This window comes from Pinus tabuliformis, chromosome 7 (assembly GCF_031772625.1).
Source record: "Pinus tabuliformis cultivar Carrire ecotype Pingquan chromosome 7, CPIR1, whole genome shotgun sequence".
NCBI classification, from domain to species: Eukaryota; Viridiplantae; Streptophyta; class Pinopsida; order Pinales; family Pinaceae; genus Pinus; species Pinus tabuliformis.
The window spans coordinates 329,043,838-329,069,803 of NC_142293.1; positions in this window are offsets into that span (position 1 = coordinate 329,043,838).

The following is a 25,966-nucleotide window of genomic DNA, read 5'->3' on the forward strand; positions in this document are numbered from 1 at the left end:
AGTCATGCTAAAGCATTCACCGTGACATTAGAACATATGCTTGAAAAGAAAGTTGTTCTTTATGCAGAGCTTAGTGTAACTAACAGTAGACTGACTAAAGCTGTGTGATGACATTATCAAAGGTCACAAAGGTTATTGGACACTCTGTGTGGATGGTATGAAGAATTGTAAAGACTCCTTCATGAGAAGACTGGTTGTCATTGTTGTTGTAGCATGGAGACTACAGTGAAGCTGTAAATAGACAGAACACAGTGATGAAGAGTTCTGAGAGCAGAACATTACTATCAAATGTGCCTTGACAAGATTGGGTCGAAACCCTTAGGGTTGGTGCCTCAGAAGTAGGAAGGATTGGAGTCCTTGGGGTTGATGTCTCAGAAGTAAGAAGGATTGGAGTCCTTGGGGTTGATGCCTCAAAAGTAAGAAGGACTAGATTCCTCTGGATTGTTGCCTTAGAAGTAAGAAGGATAGGTGTCCTTGGAACTGGTGTCTTAGGAACTGGAAGGATTGAAGTCCTTGGGAGTTGGTGCTCCTAAGTCCAAGATTGGTGCCTTGGCGAAATAGATTTGGAGCTTTGGAGGTTGGAGCCTCCCAAAAGTCCAAGTTGGTGCTTGGTAATTGATTGCAACCATCTATATATTGTATCTATTTTATTGCAAAGATTATATTAATAAAAACATTTATTCTTGTTGTTCATCTTGTGTTCTGAATATAAATGTTTTAACTGGTAAAACAATAGTCAAAAAAGAAATACTGATTCACCCCCCTCTCAGTATTTCCAACATCTGCATGGTCTCAGTGTGAGATTTGTAGAGAAGTTTCTATAGTGCTGATGTTGTACTAGGAGTCCAATGGCTACAATATTTGGGTATGATAGCTTTTAATTTTCAAGAACTTTTCATGAATTTTTTTTTGGAAGGAAAGGAAGTTGAATTAAGAGGTATCACAGGGAAACCGGGAAAGATAATAATCTCTAACAGAATGAAAAAGCTTCTAAATAAAGAACAATGGGGCACAATTGCACAATTATGTTCGCTAGAGGTTCCCACATCGAAATCATCTATTTCTCCAGATCTACAAAAAGTATTGGACAATCATTCAAAGGTATTTGAGACTCCAAAAGGCCTCCCACCTATTCATGATCATGATCATTCTATTCATTTGATTCTAGGAAGTGTTCCTCCAAACATCAGGCCTTACCGATATCCCTATGCCTAAAAGAGTGAAATTAAACGTATGGTTGCAAAAATGGTAAAGGCTAGTATAATTCAACCTAGTCAAAGTTTTTATCTGCTCCAGTGGTATTGGTGCACAAGAAGGATGAATCATGGTGCATGTGTCCAAATTATAGGGAGCTCAACAAGCTCAATACTAAAGATAAATTTCCCATTTCTATCATTGATGAATTATTATATGAATTGCATGGATCAATTTACTTCACCAAGTTGGATCTTTGTTCAAGATATCATCAAATCAGAATGAAGAGTGAAGACATTCCAAAAACAACATTTAGAACTCATGAGGGTCATTATGAATTTTTGGTCATGCCTTTTGGCCTTACCATTGCACCTTCTACATTTCAAGGTTTGATGAATTCCATTTTCAAACCCTTCCTTAGAAAATTTGTGTTAGTATTTTTTGATGATATACTAATCTACAACAAGTCTTGGAAGGATCATGTTCAAAATGTTGACAGGGTGCTCAAACTATTGGAGGAGAAACAATTATATGCAAAAAGCTATAAATGTTTCTTTGGAGTACAAGAGGTGGAATATCCGGGTCATATTGTATCTCATGAAGGTGTTAAGGTAGACCCTAGAAAAATTAAAGCCATTAAGGAATGAAAAATCCCCACATCCATAAAGCATCTGCAAAGATTTCTCGAGTTGATAGGGTATTATCGCAAGTTTGTTAAGAATTATGGGAGAATAGCAGCACCTCTAACAACATTATTGAAGAAAGATGCATTTTCATGGACTCCAGAAGAAACGAAGGCATTTGAACATCTTAAAGAGGCAATGTACCAATTGGTCTTAGCTACGCAGGACTTCACAAAAACATTTATTGTAGAATGTGATGCCTAAGGAAACAAAATTGGTGCTATTTTAATGCAAGAAGAAAGATCCATTGCTTTCGAAAGTCATCCAATAAAAGGAAAGTATTTACACAAAGCTATTTATGAGAAGGAAATGTTGGAAATAGTACATGCACTTAAGAAATGGTGACCCTACCTAATGAGAAGGCACTTCAAGGTAAAAACAAATCTTGATAGTATTAAATAATTTTTAGAACAAAGATTATCTTCAGAAGAACAACAAAAATGCGTCACAAAGATGTTGGGTTATGACTTTGAAATCATCTACAAAAAAGGGAAGCAAAATGTTGTGGCAGATGCACTCTTAAGAAAGGATGAGGATGTGGAAGCATTTCTTTGCGCCATTTCTATTATCCAACTAGATTGGATAAACAAAGCAAGGGATGAATAAAAGAATGATGAAGAAGTGTAGGAACTTATTCAAAAGTTACAACAAGATCCAAATACATATGATACATTTAGCTGGAAAAATGATTCGTTATGGTACAAAGATCGCTTATACCTATGTAAGAATTCCCAACTCAAACAAAATATTCTTATGGAATTGCACACCTCTCCCTCAGGAGGGCACTCAGGATTTTTAAAAACTTACCATAGGGTTAAGAAGGATTTTTTTTGGATGGTCTTAAATATGATATTCAAAAGTTTGTGGCAGAATGTTTGGTTTGCCAAAAAAATAAAGTTGAAACAATTAAGATCCCAAGACTATTACAACCTTTATATATTCCAAGTCAACATTGGGAGGAGGTTTCAATGGAATTTATCATAGGTTTACCCAAGTCCGAAGAAAAGAGTGTCATCATGGTGGTAGTTGATAAAATTACCAAGTATGCACACTTTTGTGCATGATCTCATCCATTTAAAGCCAGTACAATTTCTACCGCATTTATGGAAACAATTCAAAAGCTACATGGAAACCCACATATTATTCTAAGCGACAGAGATCCCATTTTCACAAGAAATTTTTGGACAAAATCATTTTCTTTTCTTGGTACTCAGTTAGCTCATAGCTCATCTTATCATCCTCAATCTGATGGGAAAACTGAGATAGTAAACAAATGTTTGGAAGGATATCTTCGTTGCTTTGTATATATAAACAGACACAATGTGTCAAATGGTTGCCTCTGGCTGAATGGTGGTATAACACTTCCTTCTATACTACAGCAAAATGACCCCATTTATGTCACTTTATGGATATCATCCACTATCCATCACATCATATTTAAGAGAAAATTCTAAGGTTCAAGCAGTGGAAGATCGCATAAAGCATCAACAACAAGTTCTCCAACTCTTAAAGGATAACCTCACTTTGGCACAAAATAGAATGAAACAATAGGCATATCAACATCATAGCGAAAGAAGATTTGATGTAGGTGACTGGGTTTTATAGGGCTAAGACCATATAAAAAATGCCCCTCAAGCAAGCTAAGAAGGATAATAAATTATCACCAAATTATTATGGTCCGTACAAGATGTTGCAAAAGATTGGTACTATGGCATACAAATTGGAGCTTCCTGCAGCTTCCCGAGTGCACCCAGTTTTCCATATTTCATGCTTAAAGAAGGTTATAGGTGACAAGCTCCCAGTTCAAACAATATTGGCAGAACTTAACGAGGAAGGAAAAATCATATTGGAACCTGAAGCAGTCATAGAAACAAGAACTCGATAGCTACGAAATAGATCAATTTCGGAGTATCTCATCAAGTGGAAGAACTTACTCACTAGAGATTACACATGGGAGGATGAGAGTTTTATGCAGAAGCATCAAGAACTACTCGAGCATTGAGGACAACACTTTTCTGAAGGAGAGGAGCATGTTAGGTCCCTATAATACTAGTGATTCTCCCATTACTATTGTCATTGTAGCCCTTATTGTTATTGTTGTGCCCCTATTTGTTGGAAATAATACTGAGAGGGGGGGGGTGAATCAGTATTATCAAATTATTTTCAATATACCTTCCAGATTTATACTTTAATTTATTCTTCAGATATTGATCATTAATTTGTATGTCAATGCCATATAATAATGAACAAGAACAAGAAAAATAGATAGGCACACCAAAGAACACCAGATATAAGGTGGAAACCCAATGTGGGTGAAAACCACCTGCTGCAATATGTCTCTATCTTCTTTCAATTAGAAACTTCTTTTACAAGGATTTTGTACTGGTGCAGTCCTTTACCAGTACGCAGGTTGCAACCTGCAGAGAGCTACAACTCTCTCTCGTTTTCCAGTCTCTTCTGGAAGGGAGCTACAACCCCCTTTGCTCTTTTACTTCATTAAGGACCACGTTTCATTAATTTTCAAACTGGATCCAAGAAGATCAAATAATCATCAAGTACATGAAAATCACCCAATCTCCTTATACAATCAACTAATGAATCACCCAACTTCTCAGAATGCTGTAAACAGAAAAGTACTACCAGAAATCTAAACCCATAACTCTACAACAATAGATAAAATACAGCCAACAAATGTTTCAAGATAGGTCCGCAACTTCACCAATAGTGGCCTGCAAATACCCGCATCTCTTCTGTGTCTAAACTGCGCAGATCCGCACCTGGTCGGTCTACTGCTCTGCGTATCTCCGCACCACTCGTTCTGCCGCCCTGCATACCTCTGCTCAGATTCGCACCTGTACTGTCCGTCTGATAGCATACCTCTGCAACTTGTTCTTTTATTTCCCTGCGAACCTCCGCACTGTGTCTTCTTCTGCATTGTGTACCTCGCACTGCGCCTTCTGTTGCGCTGCATACCCCCGCACTGTGCCTTCTCCTGTGCTACGTACCCCCACACTCACACCGTGGATCGCCTGCGAACCTCTGATTAGGGCCAAATTAACAGTCTTCCAATGTGCCACAGACAGTCAGATCCACAGATCTGATCATGCGCCTGAGAGATCACGACTTATCAATAGATTCGCCTTGAGTTTTCTCCTTGATTTAGATCTAGCTTTTAAAACGAATCTTCCAAAATTTCAGATCTTAAGATATTCAAATTTCACAAGTATATAGCCAAGCGATCTCTTTTCCTTTTTATAGGCAAGCCCTTATTCAAACCATGGGACAAAACCATCGAAAACCAATACAAGGGATCCAAACAAGGGTTCAAATAATTTAGATCCTATACCATGGGCCAAAACCATAGGATCATGAACGACAGGTTAAATACCAAGGGCCAAACATAAGAAACCCCACGTGAGCGTGCTTCTCTGCATTGGAGTGAGTGAACTAGGGGACCGCACCTTATGAACGGATAACCTGTGGGTATGTCCGCACTTCCTGGACGGCGAACCTGCGGGTCCGCACCTTTTGAATGATGCACCTGCGAACCTCTTATTTTCCATCATTTTGAGAGCCTGAAACAGAGTTTTTCCACTTGAGTGAGTTGCCATCAAGTACAACACCTGTACCATAGAGCCAAACCAGAATCATAATGCCAACAATCTCCCCCTTTGGACTTGATGGCAACCTCAAGATCCTCAATGTCATTATCCCCCTTTGACATCAAGGGAAAAGGGTTATGATACCCCTGAGAACATGCTTCCCCTGACTATAAACCAGATTTGCAAAAGGAAAAGAATTTCTTCAAGAAGAACCATAATCCACCAAACACCATAATTGACCATGAAAGAGATAGAGACATATTGCAACACTATTCAGATCAACATCCATGATATCCTTCTGTACTTCCTCCAAGATCTTCTACCTTAATGCCAACAATGCATTATATGTTCCCCCTGAACCTGTGCCATTCGATCTTCGACCAATCTGCAACCCAGCAAATGTACGCGTATACCCCATATGAAACTTGCATACAACCAACAATCTCTGAAAGATGAGATTCAACAACATGATGATGCATCTACAGCCCCCAGCTTTTGCCTGAGGTATTCAAAGGTCTCCCTGGGCAATGGTTTGGTGAGTATATCAGCAACTTGTTCCTTAGAAGGAACATACTCCAACTTGACCTTTTGTTCAAGCACTTGTTCCCTGAGAAAGTGATACTTGATCGGTATGTGCTTGGTCTTTGAATGCATGACTGGGTTCTTTGAAATGCTGATTGCACTTGTATTATCACATAAGATGGAGATAGGTGGAGTACAAGTGATCTGAAAATCCTGCAAGGTATGCATCATCCAAAGGAGTTGAGCGCAACAAGATGCAACAGCCACATATTCCGCTTCAGCTGTAGATAAAGCAATCGAACTCTGTTTCTTGCTGAACCAAGATACTAATCTGGAACCCATAAAGAATGCACCACCACTTGTGCTCTTCCTGTCATCCACACTTCTGGCCCAATCTGCATCTGTATAAGCATGAAGTGTGAGATCTGTATCTCTAGGATACCATAAGCCATAGTTTTGAGTTCCTTGAAGGTACTTGAAAATTATCTTCACTGCCTGAAGATGAGTTTCCTTTGGATTTGCCTGAAATCTTCCAACTATTCCCACTGCATGCATGATGTCTGGTCGGGTACCTGTCAAATAAAGTAGACTTCCAATCATAGATCTGTAGGTTGGTTGATGCACTGCTGCTCATTCATCATTTGCACTGAAGCTACATCCTGTGACATGGGGGTACATACTGGTTTTGCATCTTCCATGCCATATTTCTTCAAAATCTGCTTGAGATACTTGGTTTGAGACAAGAAGATCCCGCCTTCATTTTGTTGGATTTGCAATCCAAGAAAATATGTCAGTTCTCCAAGCAAAGACATTTTGAATTCTTTCTGCATCACCAAGGCAAAGCTTTGACTCATAGCTTCTTCATTGCTGCCAAAGATAATATCATCTACATACACAACAAGTATTATCAATTTGTCATTTTCAATTTTTATATAAAGATTGCTATCTGCTGATCCCTTTGAAAAAACTTGTTGATGAAGATATTTGTCCAAACGGTAGTACCAAGCCCTTGGAGCCTGTTTAAGACCATAAAGAGATTTTTTTAGTTTGCATACAAGATTTGGATCATTCCCAAGGATGAACCCATCTGGTTGCTCAATGTACACTTCTTCTTCTAATTCTCCATTCAGAAAGGTTGATTTTACGTCCATTTGAAATACTTTGAACTTCTGAAAGCTTGAGAGAGCAAGGAACATTCGGATGGCCTCAAGTCTAGCAACGGGAGCAAAAGTTTATTCAAAGTCTATTCCTTCTTGTTGAGCATACCCTTTACAAACAAGTCTGGCCTTGTTTCTAATTACTTCCCCATTTTCATTCAACTTATTTTTGAAGATCCATTTTGTCCCTATGACATTCTTATCTTTTGGTCTAGGAACCAACACCCAAGTGTTTTTCTTTTCGATCTGCTCAAGTTCTTCATCCATCGCCTTGACCCAGCATTCATCTTTGCTTGCCTCTCTTACATTTTGTCGTTCAGTGGAGGAGAGTAATTCCAAATAGCTTGAGGCTTCTGCAATTGTTCTTGTTTGTACACCTGCCTCTTTCTGCCCCAAAATCTGAGATTCTGGATGATTCTTCTGAACGTACCTGGATAGAGTCTTCTCTTCTATCCTTATCTGTTCCTCTGGTGCCTCTTGAGGTTCTTCTTCATTGTCAATCTGATTTGGAGAGTAGTCTTCATCCTCTTCAATATTTTCATAATTCACTTGCCTAGGAATGTATCCTTTTTCATCAACCACTACATCAATGCTGTCAACAATTATTTCAAGTCTTTTATTGTAACACTTATATGCTTTGCTGTGGGGAGAATAACCAAGGAGAATGCCTTCATCTACTCTAGGTTCAAGTTTTCCAAGCTGTTCATCATTATTCTTAATATAGCATTTGCTTCCAAAAATTTTGAAAGTTTTACCGAAGGAGTCTCACCATACCAGAGCTCATGAGGAGTTTGAGTGCTGTTCACTCGGACATTTGTTTTGTTGAGAATAATAACCGCAGCAAAAGTAGCTTCACCCTAGAAGGTTGCGGGAGTCCCAGACTCATCAAGCATAGCACGAGCCATTTGTTGGACCGTTCTGTTCATCGTTTCCACCACTCCATTTTGCTGAGGAGTCCTAGATGTAGAGAATTCCCTTCTTATTCCATGTTCTTCACAGAAATCAAAAAATTCATTTGAGGTAAACTCCCCACCTCTGTCGGACCTGAGGCACTTAATTTTGTGATCTGATTCGTTTTCAGCCAAGGCTTTGAAAGATTTGAATTTTTCGAATGCTTCGTCCTTGTGTTTCATAAGTCCCAACCAAACCATCCTGGAGAAGTCGTCAATGAATAATATAAAGTATTCTTCTCCTCAAGGTGACCTTGTCCTAAATGGACCACATACATCTGTATGGACTAGTTCAAGAGACCTGCTGACTGATCCTTCCTTCTCAGGGAAGTTAGTTCTGGTTTGCATACCAAACTGACATGATTTGCATATGGTGTTGTCTGGAATTTTGATATCTGGAAGACCACGAACTGCCTGGTATTTGCATGCTTTCCTTATTTGTGAAAAGCTTAGATGCCCCAACCTCCAGTGCCATAACCAATGTTCATCATCTTTGCTTAAATAGCATTGTTGTTGTCCTTCTTCAAATATGTATAGATTATTTGGAGTTCTTCTGCCTTTGATCACTATTTTTCCTGTATCAAGATCACGAACACTACATCCATTTGATCGAAATATTACCTATGTTCCTTGATCACACATCTGACTGACACTTAGTAGATTGTGCTTCAAGCCATCAACATACAAAACATTTCCAGCTTTGACCTTTTCTTTCAACTGAGCAGTGCCTTTTCCTTTTATGGCTGTAGGGGTATCATTTCCAAAAGAAACTTTCTTTCCCTTTTCTAAAGCAGTATATGATTCAAGTTTTTCTTTATCACCTGTCATATGCTTTGAACATCTGCTGTCGATGTACCATAGATTTTCTTGTTCTTCTGCATAAAATGCTATCCCACATCTTTCTGTTTGTGGTTCCTTTATTCTCCATGTTCTGGTGCTTGAGGCTTGTTCCTTTGTCTGCCGAAACCTGCTCCTGCATTCAGAATCTTCATGACCGAAGTTATTGCAAATAGAACATTCAATTTCATTTTCAAGGGCAGAAAAGTTGTTATAGGTCCTTTTCGTAATCCCAATCATACTTCTTTGTTTTTGAGCTTCTCTAGTCATGATTGTCTTATAAGCAACACATTGAGCTGCTTTGTGACCAAAGTTATGGCAATAGAAACATTGGCCATTGAAGAAACTTCTGCGATTATGAAATCTACTAGCCAAATGATTTCTATTGTCATCCATTCTTGAAGCAAATTGAGAAGATTTTACTTGTGGCTGGTTGTAGCTTTTGTTCACCCTTAAGATGGATTGCCCCTGGTTTACCTGGTAGTCTTTGTTTGTTCTTGATGTAATTCGTCCCTGCCTTACTTGGTGATCTCCATTGGGCTTTTGCTCATTCCTCCTTGTTGCATCAAGATAACTCTTTGAGGTGGATGCTTGAGATGTTTCTCCATTATAACCCAGACCTGTCTTGATTAGTGGAGAACGCTGTACATTGATAATCTCATCCAGAGTTTCAGATCCTTTAACAAATTTAAGATTAAGAGCCTTTGTTTTCTCAATTTATTTTCTAAGGCCAACAATTTCACATTCTAACTTCTCAAGAGATTTTTCTTTTTCATCAAGTTGGAATTGCAGAGTATCAATGATCATATCTTTTTCTTCTAAACATATTTTGATTCAAGAAATCTCTTCATAAAAACCATCTACATCTATAGCATCCATGTAATCATCATCTTCAAAGGCCATTAAAAGTTTATAATCATTACCTCGTTCATCTTCGTCACTATTTGATAGGCCATCACTGTCTTCATGAGTGTAGTAACTTTTCTTAGTTGCATTATGTTTCTTGTTCCATCTAACAGGTTCCTTCCCTTTGTCAATCTTATCCGTGTGAGGACATTTGGCAGCATAGTGACCGACTCTTCCACAAGCAAAGCATCTGAAAGGTAACTTACCTCGGAAACGACCAGTACCCCGTTGAAGATTTCTGACAAAATTTGATTCTTCTTCTTCTTCTGACACGTGTCCTGACTCATAGTACTCTCCTTTGCCTGAAGCCTTGAAGGTAGCTTCTCTCCTGTCTGATGGACCTCCTTTCCTCATTTCATAAGCAGTTAGAATTCCGTGCAACTGTGACATTTTAAGGATTTGTATATTCTCTTTTTATTCTATTGCAGAAACTTTAGATTCAAACCTAGGGGACAAAGATCTTAGAACTTTTTCAACCACAACAGCCTCTTTTATTTCTTCACCCAAATTTTTCATACAATTAACAATATCATCTACACGAAGAAAATAGTTGCCACAATTTCATCATTATACATCCTGAGATTTTCATACTGAATCCTGAGGGTTTGAAGTTTTGCTCGTTTTACCTAATCATCTCCTTCATAGCTCAGAACAATCTTGTCCCATATCTCTTTTGCGGATTTAAACTGCATTACCTTGACAAATTCTGATTGAGATAGGCATCCTAATAGAGTATTGACCGCCTTTGCATTTGTTTCATATTTCTTCTTCTCAGCCGGATTTGTAGGAGTTGCTGATGGAAAAGTATACCCTGTATCTATGATATCCCAGACTTCTGTACCAAGAGATTGAAGATAGGCAGTAACTCTTACCTTCCAATAAACGAAGTTTGTCCCATCAAAAATCGGTGGCCTGATTGATGCTTCCCTCTCGTAGTTGCTCATGATGAAAGATTTTTCTTGAAGCGATCAAGCTTCTTCTGAAGAACCTGCTCTGATACCAATTGTTGGAAATAATACTGAGAGGGGGGGGGGGGTGAATCAACATTATCAAATTCTTTTCAATATACCTTCTAGATTTATACTTTAATTTATTCTTCAGATATTGATCATTAATTTGTATGTCAGTGCCATATAATAATGAACAAGAACAAGAAAAATAGATAGGCACACCAAAGAACACCAGATATAAGGTGGAAACCTAATGTGGGTGAAAACCACCTGCTGCAATATGTCTCTATCTTCTTTCAATTAGAAACTTCTTTTACAAGGATTTTGTACTGGTGCAGTTCTTTACCAGTACGCAGGCTGCAACCTGCAGAGAGCTACAACTCTCTCTCGTTTTCCAGTCTCTTCTGGAAGGGAGCTACAACCCCCTTTGCTCTTTTACTTCTTTAAGGACCACGTTTCATTAATTTTCAAACTGGATCCAAGAAGATCAAATAATAATCAAGTACATGCAAATCACCCAATCTCCTTATACAATCAACCAATGAATCACCCAACTTCTCAGAATGCTGTAAACAGAAAAGTACTACCAGAAATCTAAACCCATAACTCTGTAGCAATAGATAAAAGACAACCAACAAATGTTTCAAGATAGGTCCGCAACTTCACCAATAGTGGCCTGCGAATACTCGCAACTCTTCTGTGTCTAAACTGCGCAGATCTGCATCTGGTCAGTCTACTGCTTTGTGTATCTCCACACCACTCGTTCCGCTGCCCTGCGTACCTTTGCTCAGATCCGCACCTGTACTATCCATCTGACAGCGTACCTCCACAACTTGTTCTTTTATTTCCCTGCGAACCTCCGCACTGTGTCTTCTTCTGCACTGCGTACCTCGCACTGTGCCTTCTGCTGCGCTGCGTACCCCCGCACTACGCCTTCTCCTGTGCTGCATACCCCCGCACTCACGCCGTGGATCGCCTGAGAACCTCTGATTAGGGCCAAATTAACAGTCTTCCAATGTGCCACAGACAGTCAGATCCACAGATATGATCATGCGCCCGAGAGATCACGACTTATCAATAGATTCGCCTTAAGTTTTCTCCTTGATTTAGATCTAGCTTTTAAAACCAATCTCCCAAAATTTCAGATCTTAAGATATTCAAATTTCACAAGTATATAGCCAAGTGATATCTTTTCCTTTTTATAGGCAAGCCCTTATTCAAACCATGGGACAAAACCATCGAAAACCAATACAAGGGATCCAAACAGGGGTTCAAATAATTTAGATCCTATACCACGGGCCAAAACCATAGGATCATGAATGACAGGCTAAATACCAAGGGCCAAACATAAGAAACCCCACGTGAGCGCGCTTCTTTGCATTGCAGTGAGTGAACTGGGGGACCGCACTTTATGAACGGATAACCTGCGAGTATGTCCGCACTTCCTGGACAACGAACCTGCGGGTCCGCACCTTTTGAACAATACACCTGTGAACCTCTTATTTTCCATCATTTTGAGAGCCTGAAACAGAGTTTTGCCACTTGAGTGAGTTGCCATCAAGTACAACACCTGTACCAGAGCCAAACCAGAATCATAATGCCAACACTATTGTCCCCATATTGTTATTATTATGCCCCATAGAAGCCCACTATTTTTATTTTTGTGCCCTTATATTATTATTGTTATGTCAAATTTGATTATATTGTGACCCATTATACTCCTATATATAGAAAGTAGGTTTTGTCATTTGTATCATCCAAGAATTGTTCATTTGTGTAATGTAAAGGAGGTTTCCCCCTCGAAGAGCCTGTTTTTTAAGTCGTTGATCTATCTTTTCTTCTATTTTGTGAGCTTGTTGCATAACACACTAAGTCACCCAAACCAAATTCATTCTTCCTTGCAGACTTCCTATCAAAACACCTCTTTATATGACTCTGGTGAAGTGATAATTTTTCTTTTGCTTTTTACATTTCTTCCTGTAGCTTGTGAAGGGTGCCTATCCTACGCTGAGCCAATAAGCAAGGCTTGCCTTGGGATTCTTGTGAAAGTTGAAGGGCATACATGTATATGTTCAGGGGTAGGATGGATTCTTTTCCATACATGAGGAAGTAAGGAGACATATTTAGAGAGGGTTTTGGCATGACTCGGTCAGCCCATAAGGCATTCACCAAAGCAGAGTGCCAGTTCCTCTATTCGGAGAAAATGGTCTTCTTGATAATGTGGATGAGGTTTTAATTTGTTAACTCAACAAGACCATTTCCCTACAGATAGTAGTTAGTTGAATGTTTCAATACAATTCCATTTTCCAATGCAAAATCATATAATTTTAACAATGAAAAATATGTTTCATTGTCAAAAAGAAGTGAAGTCGGAATGCCGAACCTGGAAATGATATTATGCTTAAGGAAGATGACGATTTCCTGGTCATTCACCTCTTTGATTGGAACTGATTTTGCCCATCGTGCGAAGTAATCTGTAGCAGTGAAAATATAGTGGTGCCACTTTGATGAGTGCGGAAAAATTTCACCAATCACATCTAAGCCCCATTGTTGAAATGGTTCTTCCACTACAATAGGCTGCAGTGGGGCAACTGAATTCTTTCTTCTGTCAGCACACCTTTGAGAGACCAGACACTTACAAGCATAGGCGTGAGCATATTTGAATAATGTGGGCCAATAGAAACTGACCCGCATAACCTTGTGTGCATTTGTGTCACTCGGAAGTGTCCCCTAGCTAGTATGTCATGGAGATCACACAATACTCTCTATGAATCATGCGCTTCCAAGCACCTGAGCATAAATCTATTATGTTGCTTTCTAAAAAGCACTCCATGCACCAACTGGTAAGATAATGCTTTGAGCCTGAGTTCCCTCTTTTTCCATGCGGATAAATGAGAGGGAAAGGTGCCATGATCAAGATACTGGTGCACATCCTTGTACCAAGAGTTTGTGATGGTCATTATGGAAGCTCGCTCAACATTATACATTTTGATTTCATGCTCCCATCCAAATTGATATTATTCTTTTGCATCTACTACTTATGCTGCTAGCCGATAAAGACCATGGCCCTTGATTGTGTGAACTAGATTGAAATCTAAGTCATAATATTGCAAACCATTCATCCAGTTTGCTCTTCTTTCACCCAAATCTTATTGAACAAACAATGATATGACTTCTAGGTGCGGCACAAAGATAATACAATGATTTTTCAAGAGATAGGGCCGAAAGTGCTTCACCACCTTGTAGATTGCATAAGCTTGTTTGTAAATGGCGGGGTAGTTGATTTTGGGTCCTTGAAGGCTAGCACTCATGAAAGATATTGGTCACTCATTATTTTGATCATCCTTTTGTGTAAGCACAACAACGAGAGAAGTATCAGAAGCGAAAGTGTAGAGCAAAAAATCTTTGTTGAAATATGGGTTGTACAAAGCAGGTGCGTCTGCAATAGCTTGCTTGATATGGGAAAACACATCCTTTTCCCTCTTATCCCACTTATATATCACATCCTTCCTTACCATCTCCTGCATGGGTTTCATAATCTGAGTGTAATCAGAGATGAATTTGTGGAGAAAATTTATCTTTCCTAGGAAGGACTACATAACATTTTTGTTTACTAGGAAGGGAATATGCATTATAGCTTTGACCCTTTCTGGGTCTACCTTAATCCCACTCTTCACGATAATATGGACTATGAGATATCTCGTATTTTCGACATCACTCGAAAATTTTCTTCAGATGGCGTAGGTGGTCAGATTTGTTCTTGGAAAACACTGTAACATCGTCTAGACAGACCACTATGCTCTTCCTGATCAGTCCACAAAATGAAATTTCCATTGTGCATTGGAATGTCGCACCGACATTTACTAGCCCAAATGGAATTCTTCTGAATGTGAACGTACCCCACTTTGTGCGAAATGTTGTCATGAGTCTTGTTAGTGTCAGTCTTTCCAGCCTTCCTCCAGTGATCAAACGTGCTCTTACAAAGTGATTTTGAAGTGTCAAGGTCAAATTTTGTTATTTCAGTGAGTCTTCAAGCAAAATTTGGTCACTAGGCATTAGGTCTAGGGTTTGCTTTCACTCCTTCTAAAGTTGTCCAAATGTTGGTCCATGTCACCATTCAGCTGAGTTTATCATCATTCATAGGGTTGTCATTATCATTTCAGTGTCTAATGGGTCTTTTTACACCTTGTTCATGCTTCAGTTGCACCTAGGCAAGCTCATTTCCCTCTCCTAGGGTTTTGGAGGTAATTTCTCTTGGGCGGCCAAATCACCGGAAAAACTTGTTTCCTGATGTTCATACACCTTCCCCTATCCTTCATGTACCTTATCAAATGCTTCCCATCACTGAGATCCCCAAAATTCCTCATTTTTGCACAAACCCTAGTTTCTAGCTACAACCTGGCAATTTTCTAGGTTTGGCCTGTGTTTTTCCATTTTGGACCCCTTCCCCTTGCTCAATCTCTGATATTCCACTTTCCCCTACTTCCTAACATCCCTCCCCACTCCCAAAAATTTCCCCAAGAATTTAGAAGCCCCCTATCCCCTTCATTTCGCTTCATTTCGACAAAATTCCTTGTTTCACACATCGGGATAAGTTTCACTCAAAAGATGTTTTAGAGAAATAAAAGATGAATTTTGGGAAACTGAGAGATTTTTTTGTTTAAAACATGCCAAGGAATAAAAACCTCCTTCACTTTTTACACAGATGTCATGGTTTTAGATAAATGTCAAGAATACCGTTGCTTCAGCAGAATCAAAGACACCTCTGAAGTGACCTTGGGAAAATCAAGTTTTCTCCTAGCTTGGTTGGCCAAATGATTTTCTTGATGGGTAAAATGATAACTAGACACAAAGAGCTTTCCAATGAGCTATCATGAGCTCAATTTGGGGTTGAGGAAGGCATTCAAAAGTTGACTGCAACAACACTCTTCCTTGAGGCAGCCTCATTTGGCACTTTTTGACCAGTCTTGGGAGATTTGATTTTTGACAGGTCAAATCAACTCCAAATTGAAAAATTCCAGTTGGGTTGGAAATTAGACTCAAATAAATTTCGATTGAGCTATCCTACGCCTGATTCTGACACCGAGAAGGCCTTCAAAAGCCTCCTGAAAAAGCGCGACCCGTTGAGCCTGGCGCGCGACCCGTCAGAGGCGCGCGACCCATCAGGCTGCCTTTTCCAGTGCAAAATTTACACAGGTGCGACCCGTCAGTGGCGCGCGACCCGTTGGGTGAGGCGCGCGACCCGTTGGGTGAGGCGCGCGACCCTTCAGCGCCCTCAATATCAAACTGCCTGCAAATGTGCCAAGGAGCCACAAATTGCCAAATTTTGCAAGGTTTGCTTAATCGAGGATGAGAATGGTGTTGATGGATTTGAATAAGGTCCCCGAAGAAGATGAGTCAAATACCTTTATTATGTTGTACAAAGATGGAAAGTCAATCAGCCAAGTTTCATGCTCCAATTCTCTAGTGAAGATACCTGTAGCCTTGCATGTTAAGGAGATGACTCCAGCGGCAATGCTTCCACTATCAAAGTTGCCTCGGGTTTATTTTCATGCAGCTGGCCAGAATCGGAAACAATCATTAGAATTTGAGACATTTCTTGGTTATCTCCTCAAAAGAGACAAAGTTGCCGTGTGTCATTTTAGATGGTATGAATTCCTTATAACACCACTATCTGGAAGTTTTGATCGTGTTGGTGTTGCTTATCGTCTCATGAAGTCGTGTAGTGATGGTGAAGTTCTAGGTGGTGCTGCATCTAATCATAACAGAATTAGAGAACCAATGGCAGCTCAAGTGGATGTTGTGATTGGGCCCCAGAATCCTTCTTTATACACCAGGATATCACAGGATGATATAAAACGTGAAGACTCTCGGTCTAAGATGGTTGTAGAGGATGCTTACTTGCAGCCACAAAATTTTCAAACATTACACACAAGGCTGGTGAAGGGCAATGCAACTCGGGGGATTTCTAATGACTATCAACAAGGTGGACCATACCCAAATGTGTCAGCTCCATATGAACACATGTTTCCATTGCATAGGGCATCTGAAGAGGTCAACAGGTGTATTCAGAGTGGTTCACCTCGAGTAGAAAACAACACTTCACCTCGAGTGGAAAGCAACACTCCACCTCTGGCTGAGAATGCATTGTATCAAAAGGAACATGGCACTAAATAGCCTAGCCATAGCAAAAATCCCAAGAAATTTTGAGCATTTTGGGTAAATTTTGGTTTTTTCAGGCAATTTACAGGTTTTCTCCATTAACGGGTCTCACCCCCCGCGCGACCCTTCATCCTGGCAACTCCATTTTGCAAAAACTCAGCATTTCCAGATTTTTCATGAGAAGTTACATATGCTCATCAATGGACTTGAGATTTTATGAAGTTTTGGGCCTCCAGAAAGTCAAAAAAGGAGCAAAAAATGACTTTCTGCCACATTTTTGAGTTGCAGAAAACAGTCTTGGGAGATTGCAATTTTGGAGGGGCAAATGACCACCAAATTCAGAAATTCCAGTTGGGTTGGAAAGTAGACTCACAGAAATTTCCAACAAGCCTACTCTTGCTCAATTTGGACACCTAGAAGTGCCCCAAAAGTGGTCCCAAAGGCGCTCGATGCGTCAGGCAGAGGCGCGCGATCCGTCAGGCAAACTTCTCCAGATTTCAGTGTACAGCTCAGAAAAACGCAGTTTGACCTTGTTTGACTTTTTGGGGTGGATTAGTGTGCTCTTTGATGTAATTAATGTACTTTTATGACACTTTTACTCTTATGTACCTCTTCTAGAAGATTCATTCATGAAAAAGGTGAAAATTAAATGAATGAATTGGTTTCCTAGCTTATAGAGGCAAGTTGTTTTGACTGCCTAGTTTGTAGTGCTTAGTTTAGAAGTGGTTGAAACAACTCCTAGGATAGTGAGCTCGACCCATGGAGGCAGGGAAAGAGGTTAGATGATCTATATTATGTACTTTCTTGCTCATTTTCATGGTTGGACTCTTGAGGGAAAAGCTATCATTGTATTATTCACTGTATCTCTGCAATTTTTGGCTAAGGAAGACCAGGGTTTTGCAGTCCTTTTTGGGATTCTTGTGGTTACATGTATTGATGGTGTGTTTCTCTATGTACTTGTAAGTGTGTTATGTGAATCATTTCCTTTCTTTTCCTTCTGCACATTAAACAAATGAAGTGTTAAAGTAGAATTCATGACTGTCATGCTCTGCTTTTAAGTTTGTTTAATTTCAATGTTTTCTACTGTTTAATGAGAATTCAAAGTTATTGTTTTCTCTCCTTAGCTCCTCACCTGTATTTCTCATCCATTCATCTCAATCTAAGGCATCAATACTGTATCCTACCTCACCCCAAAGAACCCCCTGCAGAAACTGTGTCCTATCCCCGCACCCAAAATTGCCACCCTCAATTTGCCACCAAAAACCCTAAAAATCCCAAATCAACCCTTTTAATCAGTTTACTAGCCTAAAATCAGTGTTACCCTATTGGTTATCTCGCCCATTGAAGATCTTTATCGAGATAGACCGGAGAGAGCCCTCTCCTGCCCCGTAGGGCTAGCTATGAGGCTAAGTGGTTTGATGTTGCCTTGAGGTTTACCTTTCTCAGCCTGAGGTGAAATTTCAAGCGCTAACAAGTCTGCGAGGATTTGAGACCAGAACCTGGTTGTAACTAGAATACCCATCTGTTGTAGTAGCTACAACCACCCTCCAAAATTTTTCCTTAGCCCATTTTGGAGCCTCCCTACCAACCTTACACCATACTTTGTCTTGCTTCGTCAAGTACACAAGCTTCAATGTTTTTCATGCACAAAGGCAGCTTGTCGATCATAGTTTGATCCATTCCTATCATAGGCTGTTCACTTAGATTTGGTCCAACTACAGGATGAGCAGCTTCCCCTAGAAAATTGCGCATTTCTGGAGGGCAACCAACCTTCCCTCCAAAAATTGCGCTATCCTCTCAGGAAGCCTGCTGGGCTCTAGGATTGTGTAATCCTGCCAGTCAACACTCCCAGCGAAATTTGTGCAAATTTCCCCAACAGGGCTGCTCAACCTAGGATTTGTGCAAATTTGGGCAGTAGTCAGCTTCTCTACCCAGAAATTGCACAATCCTTCTGGGTAGTCAGTCCCGCTCCCAGCTAGGAATGCACATTTTTCTCAAGCAGTTGAGCGGCTGCATGCATAAGTAGTTCGGTTGAATAGTTCCACTTGGGACCGAGGAAAATTGACTTGCATGCATGCATGAATGATTCTTCCTAGAATAACAAAAGGCATCCCATGATTCATGGAGCTATTTTTAGTAGCTGGGGGTTACATGCAAATTTGTTTTAGAAGTTTCCCTCCAAGTGTCGCTTTTTCCTAGATTTGTGGCATGCACGTCATGAGCCCAAAATTATTTATTCGATGCATCAAAGCTCATTCTTTCACATCGATCTTGGAGCTCTGACATCCCACAACACATCCAAGACTCTTTGACACATCCGACTCAACTATTCACGGGTAAGTGGCCTCAACTTGTTATTTTCAGAATTTCTGTCGCTTTTTGTGTATTCGCTTGTATGAGTGTTGTTTGCTTGATTTCTTTGAACACTTGCTATCATTTACATGTATACTAGCTTGTCCTAGCTCTGTTTCAATTTTCATTGCTATCTCACTGCTATTGCATGCATGAAAATGTTTTGCACGAACGTTCCCTAACCGGCGAATTGCTTCACCCACATGCATGTTGATATGTTTTCTGAATATTTCATTCATTTTTTGCATGTATTTTCCATCACTTTTGCTATCACTTAGTGTCACCATGCATTCACAGTCTTATTTTATTTCAGTTGCCTGTCGGCGAGTCGGGCCAACCTTGGCCCAGACTCTGCCTCACTGAGACTTCTTTGTGCAATATGGGGAAGGAAGCCTCTGCCTTCCTCTCAAGAAATGCACATTTTTGGCCAGCACTGGCCTCCAGTACTGTTTTGCGCATTTCTAGAGGACAGTGACTGCTGGCCCAGGAAATTGTGCAAATCTGTCCCTGGGCCCGCAGTCCTTCTTAGACGGAATTGCGTATTGCAAAATCCCTACAGCCAACAACCAGACTAGATTGCGCATTGCGCAGATCCAATAGCCATTCCTGCCTCCCAAACAACCAAAAATTCATTTTGCGCAGTTCTAACAGCTAGTCACCCAACCTCCTAGAAGAAATTGTGCAATTTTGCTCATCAGTTTCCCAGGTATGTGCTGTGTCTTTCCCTAGAATTTTCTTTGTTTTCCCTGAAAGATTTCTTGCCATGCATGTTGCTTGTCTCCAGATCTTTCAGGTGTTCATATATCTCAATGGATTCCAAGAGAACAGGATCTCAAGTATCCCGATCTATGAAGATAAAAAGCTGTATCTAGACAAGGAAATCAAACTGAATTGGCAAGAAGTCAATGAAGCATTGGTAGGCACTTTTGGGGAACACCTAGAAGACCGTCAAGTGTACGTGAATAGTCACAAGTCCGGCTTATACCAGATTGCATGCAGATATCTCGTGTTCCCATGTGCGGACATGATTCACTAGATTGTCTCTTGCACTGGTCCCGAGACGATGACCTTGAGCAGTGTCAGTGGGACGAAGCTTGCAACCTTCTGGGAAAAATATTATGATGAGATGTATCAGATGTCAAAGCTCGTGACTGTCATAGAGACTCAATTCAGCTTGCCCAACAACAGTGCTAACTCCAGAGACATTATAAAAGATTGAATAAAATATCCAACTCGTTTTAGGATGACACCCAACTAGGTCTACAAGATAAAGATACTGAGGAAGGCATGCCAATACTTGATCATATTTTCTTCTCGACTGTATGGCCAAGAAAGCATGAAAACCTTCCCACAGAGTTGGGTGGTTGCACTGGACCAAGTGGCTAGAGAAGGAAAACCATGTAACTGGTCTGACATACTGGCTCATCAGTTGAAGGAGCAAGTCATGAAGGCTCTACAGTCACCCGGAGGTATGCATGTAGAGATTTACATGTCCGCCTACATCCTAGATGCAGTCTGTGCCCGACATGAGTTCCCGGGCTTGGAGTGGGCATGGTCATCGACGGAGACTGCTGTGAACACATATTTCAAGTTGTTGTTCGAATGCAGCTTCAAAGGAGTAATCACATGGTTGTTCGATCATTTTGTTGTCCCTTTGTACAAAATGATATTCGAACAAGATCCAACCTGCATGTCAAAGGAGGCAATGGAGGCATTGATAGGCATTTTAGATTGGTATGCCTCACCGTCTAACACTTTCATCTGAATGTTCAGCGTAGAGAAGCCTCTGCATGTTTTGCCAAAGTTTGCCTTGGATGTACTTGTCATGCAGGAAGTAGCCTATCACATCTTGGCAGGATTGACAGCTAGACTGTAGCGGAAGAAGAAGGCACCTTGGCCCACTCTTTCGTTGCAGATTGGGTTATATGAGATCCAGAGTATCAAGCAAGTGGATGTTGAAGCAAAAATAATGAAGAAGTACCCGTTCGACCTCTGAAGCTACAATCCGTATGACCCACATTGCATTATGAAGGATCACTGCACGAGAGTTCAGTTCAATTAGATCTACGGGGAGTTTCATTAGGATGAGGAGGACCCATGGAGATATTGCTACAATTTCTCTGGACCCAATGAACCAGTCAGATTCACTGTGGAGTGGTTAGCGAAGCAACATCAATGAGAGCACCAAAAATAGTAGAAATAGACGCAGTGGCAGTAGAGCTTAGCATACCAGTGCGTGGCAAAGGGAAGATGAAGATTGTTGATCGCATGGAGGAGGAACAAAGCTGCAAGTTTCGAGCAGGTTCACTTGTAGAGAAAGCCGCTATGGCTATAGAGGCAAAGAGGTAGCAGTGCGACGACAAAAGTATAAGAAGAGAATGGAAGAAGCAGAGAAGGAGTTGCATGAGCTGAGAGAGCAACTCCGAAAGGAACAAGAGCTACGCAAATAGGAGAGGGAAGCGCAACAACAACAGATACATAAGGGGGCGTATCATGTGTAAATAGACGAAGCAGCACCCGTACAAGTAGTTGATTCATCTAAACAGTTGGCATCAGGCAAACATGGTGAACCATCGCAGGGGCAAGACTTTGCTCATGAGATAGAACACACACTTCAACAGTTGGATGCAAAGATGGAGCAGTAGGAGTTGGAACATGATACCAACCTCATGCCTCACCACAAAGAGGTCAACTCACCCACTTCAATGCATCTAGAATAAGAGAAAGTCTTGGATGACCAAGGAGGCACTGAGATCCTTGGTGATCAGGCGGAAGAAGAGATGCACACCATATTGTTTGATGAATCCCAACATAGAGTTGTGCAGTCTCACAGAGTGTCGACTCTGGAGATCAAACATCCCCGCGCAAGTTGAAGAATGAGTGATCGTTACAGATGTGCGCAAGCATCCAGCTGCTTTGGCCGATGCAACCAGAGTGTATGAAAAAGCCATTATCTCAAGTGTTCATTTTCTTATAGCTGAGAATGAGTGAATGGCGAAGGAATTACAGGTGGCCAAGCAAGGAGGAGACTTGGTGACAATGTCCACCCGAGCTGAATTGAAGAAGGTAATACTAGATGAAGTATTGTCCCTTGGAACAGTTATGCGGGCATTGTACTCCAAGTTTGGTACCGTGCACAAGGAATTTTCCCATCTCAACGGGTGGCAGTAGCGATGTTCTAGGAGAGAACACATCTTGACGAACATACATGCTGCTGTTGATGACATGCAAACATGGACGATGAAGTACAAGGGAGCCCCACTTCACTTGCTAAAGATGATGAGGCTAGATGCGGTGGATTTGAAAGCACGTATCCGGAGTTAGATCCGAAACTACGAGGACCTCCCGCAACTCATCACTAGCATACAGGATTCCCGTGTACGAGTATTCAAGAGCATGAATGTTGTGGTGCACACACATGCGATCCCATCCTCTCACCCAGGTGAAGACCAAGAAGCAAGTCTGGCTAGAGCTTGATTCGTACTTCGACGAGTTGATGCGCATTTCCACCAGCCCAGACTTTCCTATTAGTGCAGACATCATGCACAAGTACGTTGCTGGTCTGACCACATTGAAGACAATGATGCACATGCTATTAGACGAGTTGGACAGAGGAGCCCGAGCAGTGTACCCAGATGCTATGGAGGTGAAGGTTAGGTTCTAGACAAATGTCACCGCGGAACACATGGACACTATCAGAGACTACAGAGATTGGCATCAATATGTTACTGTTGATCAACATGAGGATGTTGAGCAGTTGGACTTCTATAGTTGTCTAAGTCATAGTGATGTCTAATTTGGCTTGTTCAAGCCACTGTGTTCACATGGGCACATGTGTATTGTAATTTTGAGTCATGTCAAGTGTAAGTCAAGTGTCAATAGTGAATGTAACAGTCATAGAGTAGGTGAAGATTCATGAGGGTAGTTGAACAGTCACAAAGGGGAATGTCAAGGGCCACCCCACCCTTTGCTATAAATAGTCCCTCATAACACATTGTAAATGATTTTGGCCAGCCAAGCTTCTGATAATACTATCTTGGAAAGAGCTTGGACAATATTGTAACGTGCCTTGGCTTCTCCACTGAATGGATCTATTTCATCTCTTTGGAGGAGCAGGCAGAGGTGGCTGTTTCATTTCACTGTTGGGGCTAGCAGGTTTACATGGATGTATTGTATGATTGGGACTTACACTTCTTTATATAATAAGAGCCAACACATTTTCATGCATATGTTGTTATTGTAGTTGGACTGCTCTGGTTGCTTTAATGATGTATGTTGTTTAACTTACGTATTTGTGTATGAATTGCTTCATATGCAATTATATGAATCTTGTTGCAGATGTGTTGTTGGTTTAACCATCACTTTGGATTGTCGACTGATCTTCTTTCCAGCTTGTGATGCATCTTCGCTCATGTGTTCCCTTCCTAGCTGAGTACTGATACAGGTTGTCAAGGGGCACACTCATCCCAACCCACTTGTGTTAGAACCTCTCATTCACCTTCCTTGACTCACTGCAGTGGTCACACCCTTTCTACTGACAAATTTATCTTACTTGCCTCTATGCGACATCGCGGTCAAGGCATTACCTTACAACCCACTGCTGGGACTCCTACACCAAATGGTCTGAGGTCTAATTGGGACTTCTTATTGGGGAGATCCCCTTGACATGTTGGTGGGTCCAGCACCATCAATACCATCTAGCAAAGAAAACATTTCTGATCCTGATACTGTCTGCAATATCTGCTCCATATATGACACAAGGAAGTTATTAACACTCAAGCGATTTCCCTGGAATTATTTCTTACTGGGACTAGATTTGATAACCAAGTCAAATGTCACACTTTATATATGATCCGAGCATCCAAAAATTTCCTTAACTCCTTTTGAATAAGAGGCTCAAGCATCAGATGTACCTTTCGAAACTTCTGTTGGAAAGGCTTGGCCCCTTCTTTAATCGGAATTATGTGTTGAATTATTCGCATGTCATAAGTTTTTGAGCTTATCATATGTCCACACAAAAACATCTTGGTACTGCTTGAATAAGCAGATGAATGCTTTTTTCTCCTATGGTGTGCAATAAGTACCGAGATTAACAAAATTTAGATCTTTTTCTGTTCCAAGATTCATTTGCTCGTGTGATAATTTTGAACTATGGGTTTTTGCATTAACTGGCCCTCTGAAGAATTTTTCCAAGTCATACAACTTTTCCAATGATACCATGCCTTTCAACATGGGGTTCTCTTTGTTTGCACGAGCTACATCCTATAATTCTCTCTCGTGCTTGTCTTCGTCAATAACTTCATCTTTGAATACATCATCGTTCACCATAAAGTGCAGTATCTGCTGGTCATCATTGAAAACATGTAAATTAGTAATATTGTCAGGGATGAAAAACTTATAAAGAATTTATGCTTAAAAAACATCCCTAAGTGGTGATAAATTAGCAACAACATTTGCTAATGCATCTGCAGCTGTGTTACGCATCATAGGAACATAAATAATATTGAAAGCTTGGAACTGAGAAATCAAACGCCATAAATCTTGTTGAGAACCTTTTAGATGCAATGATATACACTATATAGTATCATGTACCTATCGCATGACAATTTCTGAGTCACCTACTACTTTGAAAATTCCAACATTGAGGTCGATGGCCCTTTGTAAGCCCAAGATGAGTGCCTCGTATTTTGTGGTGTTATTCGTGCAATTGAATTCCAAGAAAATTGAGATTAGATGTTTTCTTTGTCGCGAGTCTACTAAAACAAAACCAGCTCCAGATCCCTCCTGTGTCTTCAAACCATCAAAATACAATGTCCAAACATCATATGTACAAGGACTATGTACTGCACTAGTACTACTACTACTATTACTACTTACTGTACAAATGTCATTTTCGCCAGTTGGACTAGGAAGGAGTTCCAACTATGTGTCAAGTGGACTGGGGATGGATGAGCAAGATAGCACCCCAGATCAGTTTCTAAGAAGTAATTTCCAAAGATAAGATCCGCAAAAGCCACAGGTTCATTTTTACCTTCGAAGGGAGTGACAATATGTTTCATGTAAGGCTCTGAGTTAACCTAGATTTGATTGTTTTTGCCCTTGTATGAAAGCCATAAGTGTGACTAGTCCATAGCAAAATACCCTTGTAATTTTCTAGACCAATCTCTGCTCAACAATACACTGTATTCTTCTGGAATGTCCACAATTACTGTGTTTATACATTGGTGAACTCGTTGGTAGGATGATAATCGTATAAGCACATTTTTGAGTTCCCAATAGAATGGACTAGAGTACTGTCCAGATGAATGATTTGTACATCTGCTTTATCCTATTTTGCATTGATTTTCATTGCTACAAATAAAGGAATTACGTTTACAGATGCAACATAATTGACTAAGCAATAGTGCACATTATAATTGAAAATTTCAAACATTAACAAAAATGGAGGGCAAAGTGTATTTACATCCAATGTTAAAGAATTAAGTACAAATTCCAGGGAACTAGAGGACTTACCAGATCCCCTCTGCAAAGAAGCATCGTTACTTGAGAAGGACTACTCGAGTGTGCAGACAAGAAGTTCCCGCTGGCTCACGATATTTGTTAGTTCAAAGAGTGAGATATTCGCATGAGCTTTCTACATATCTTCAACTA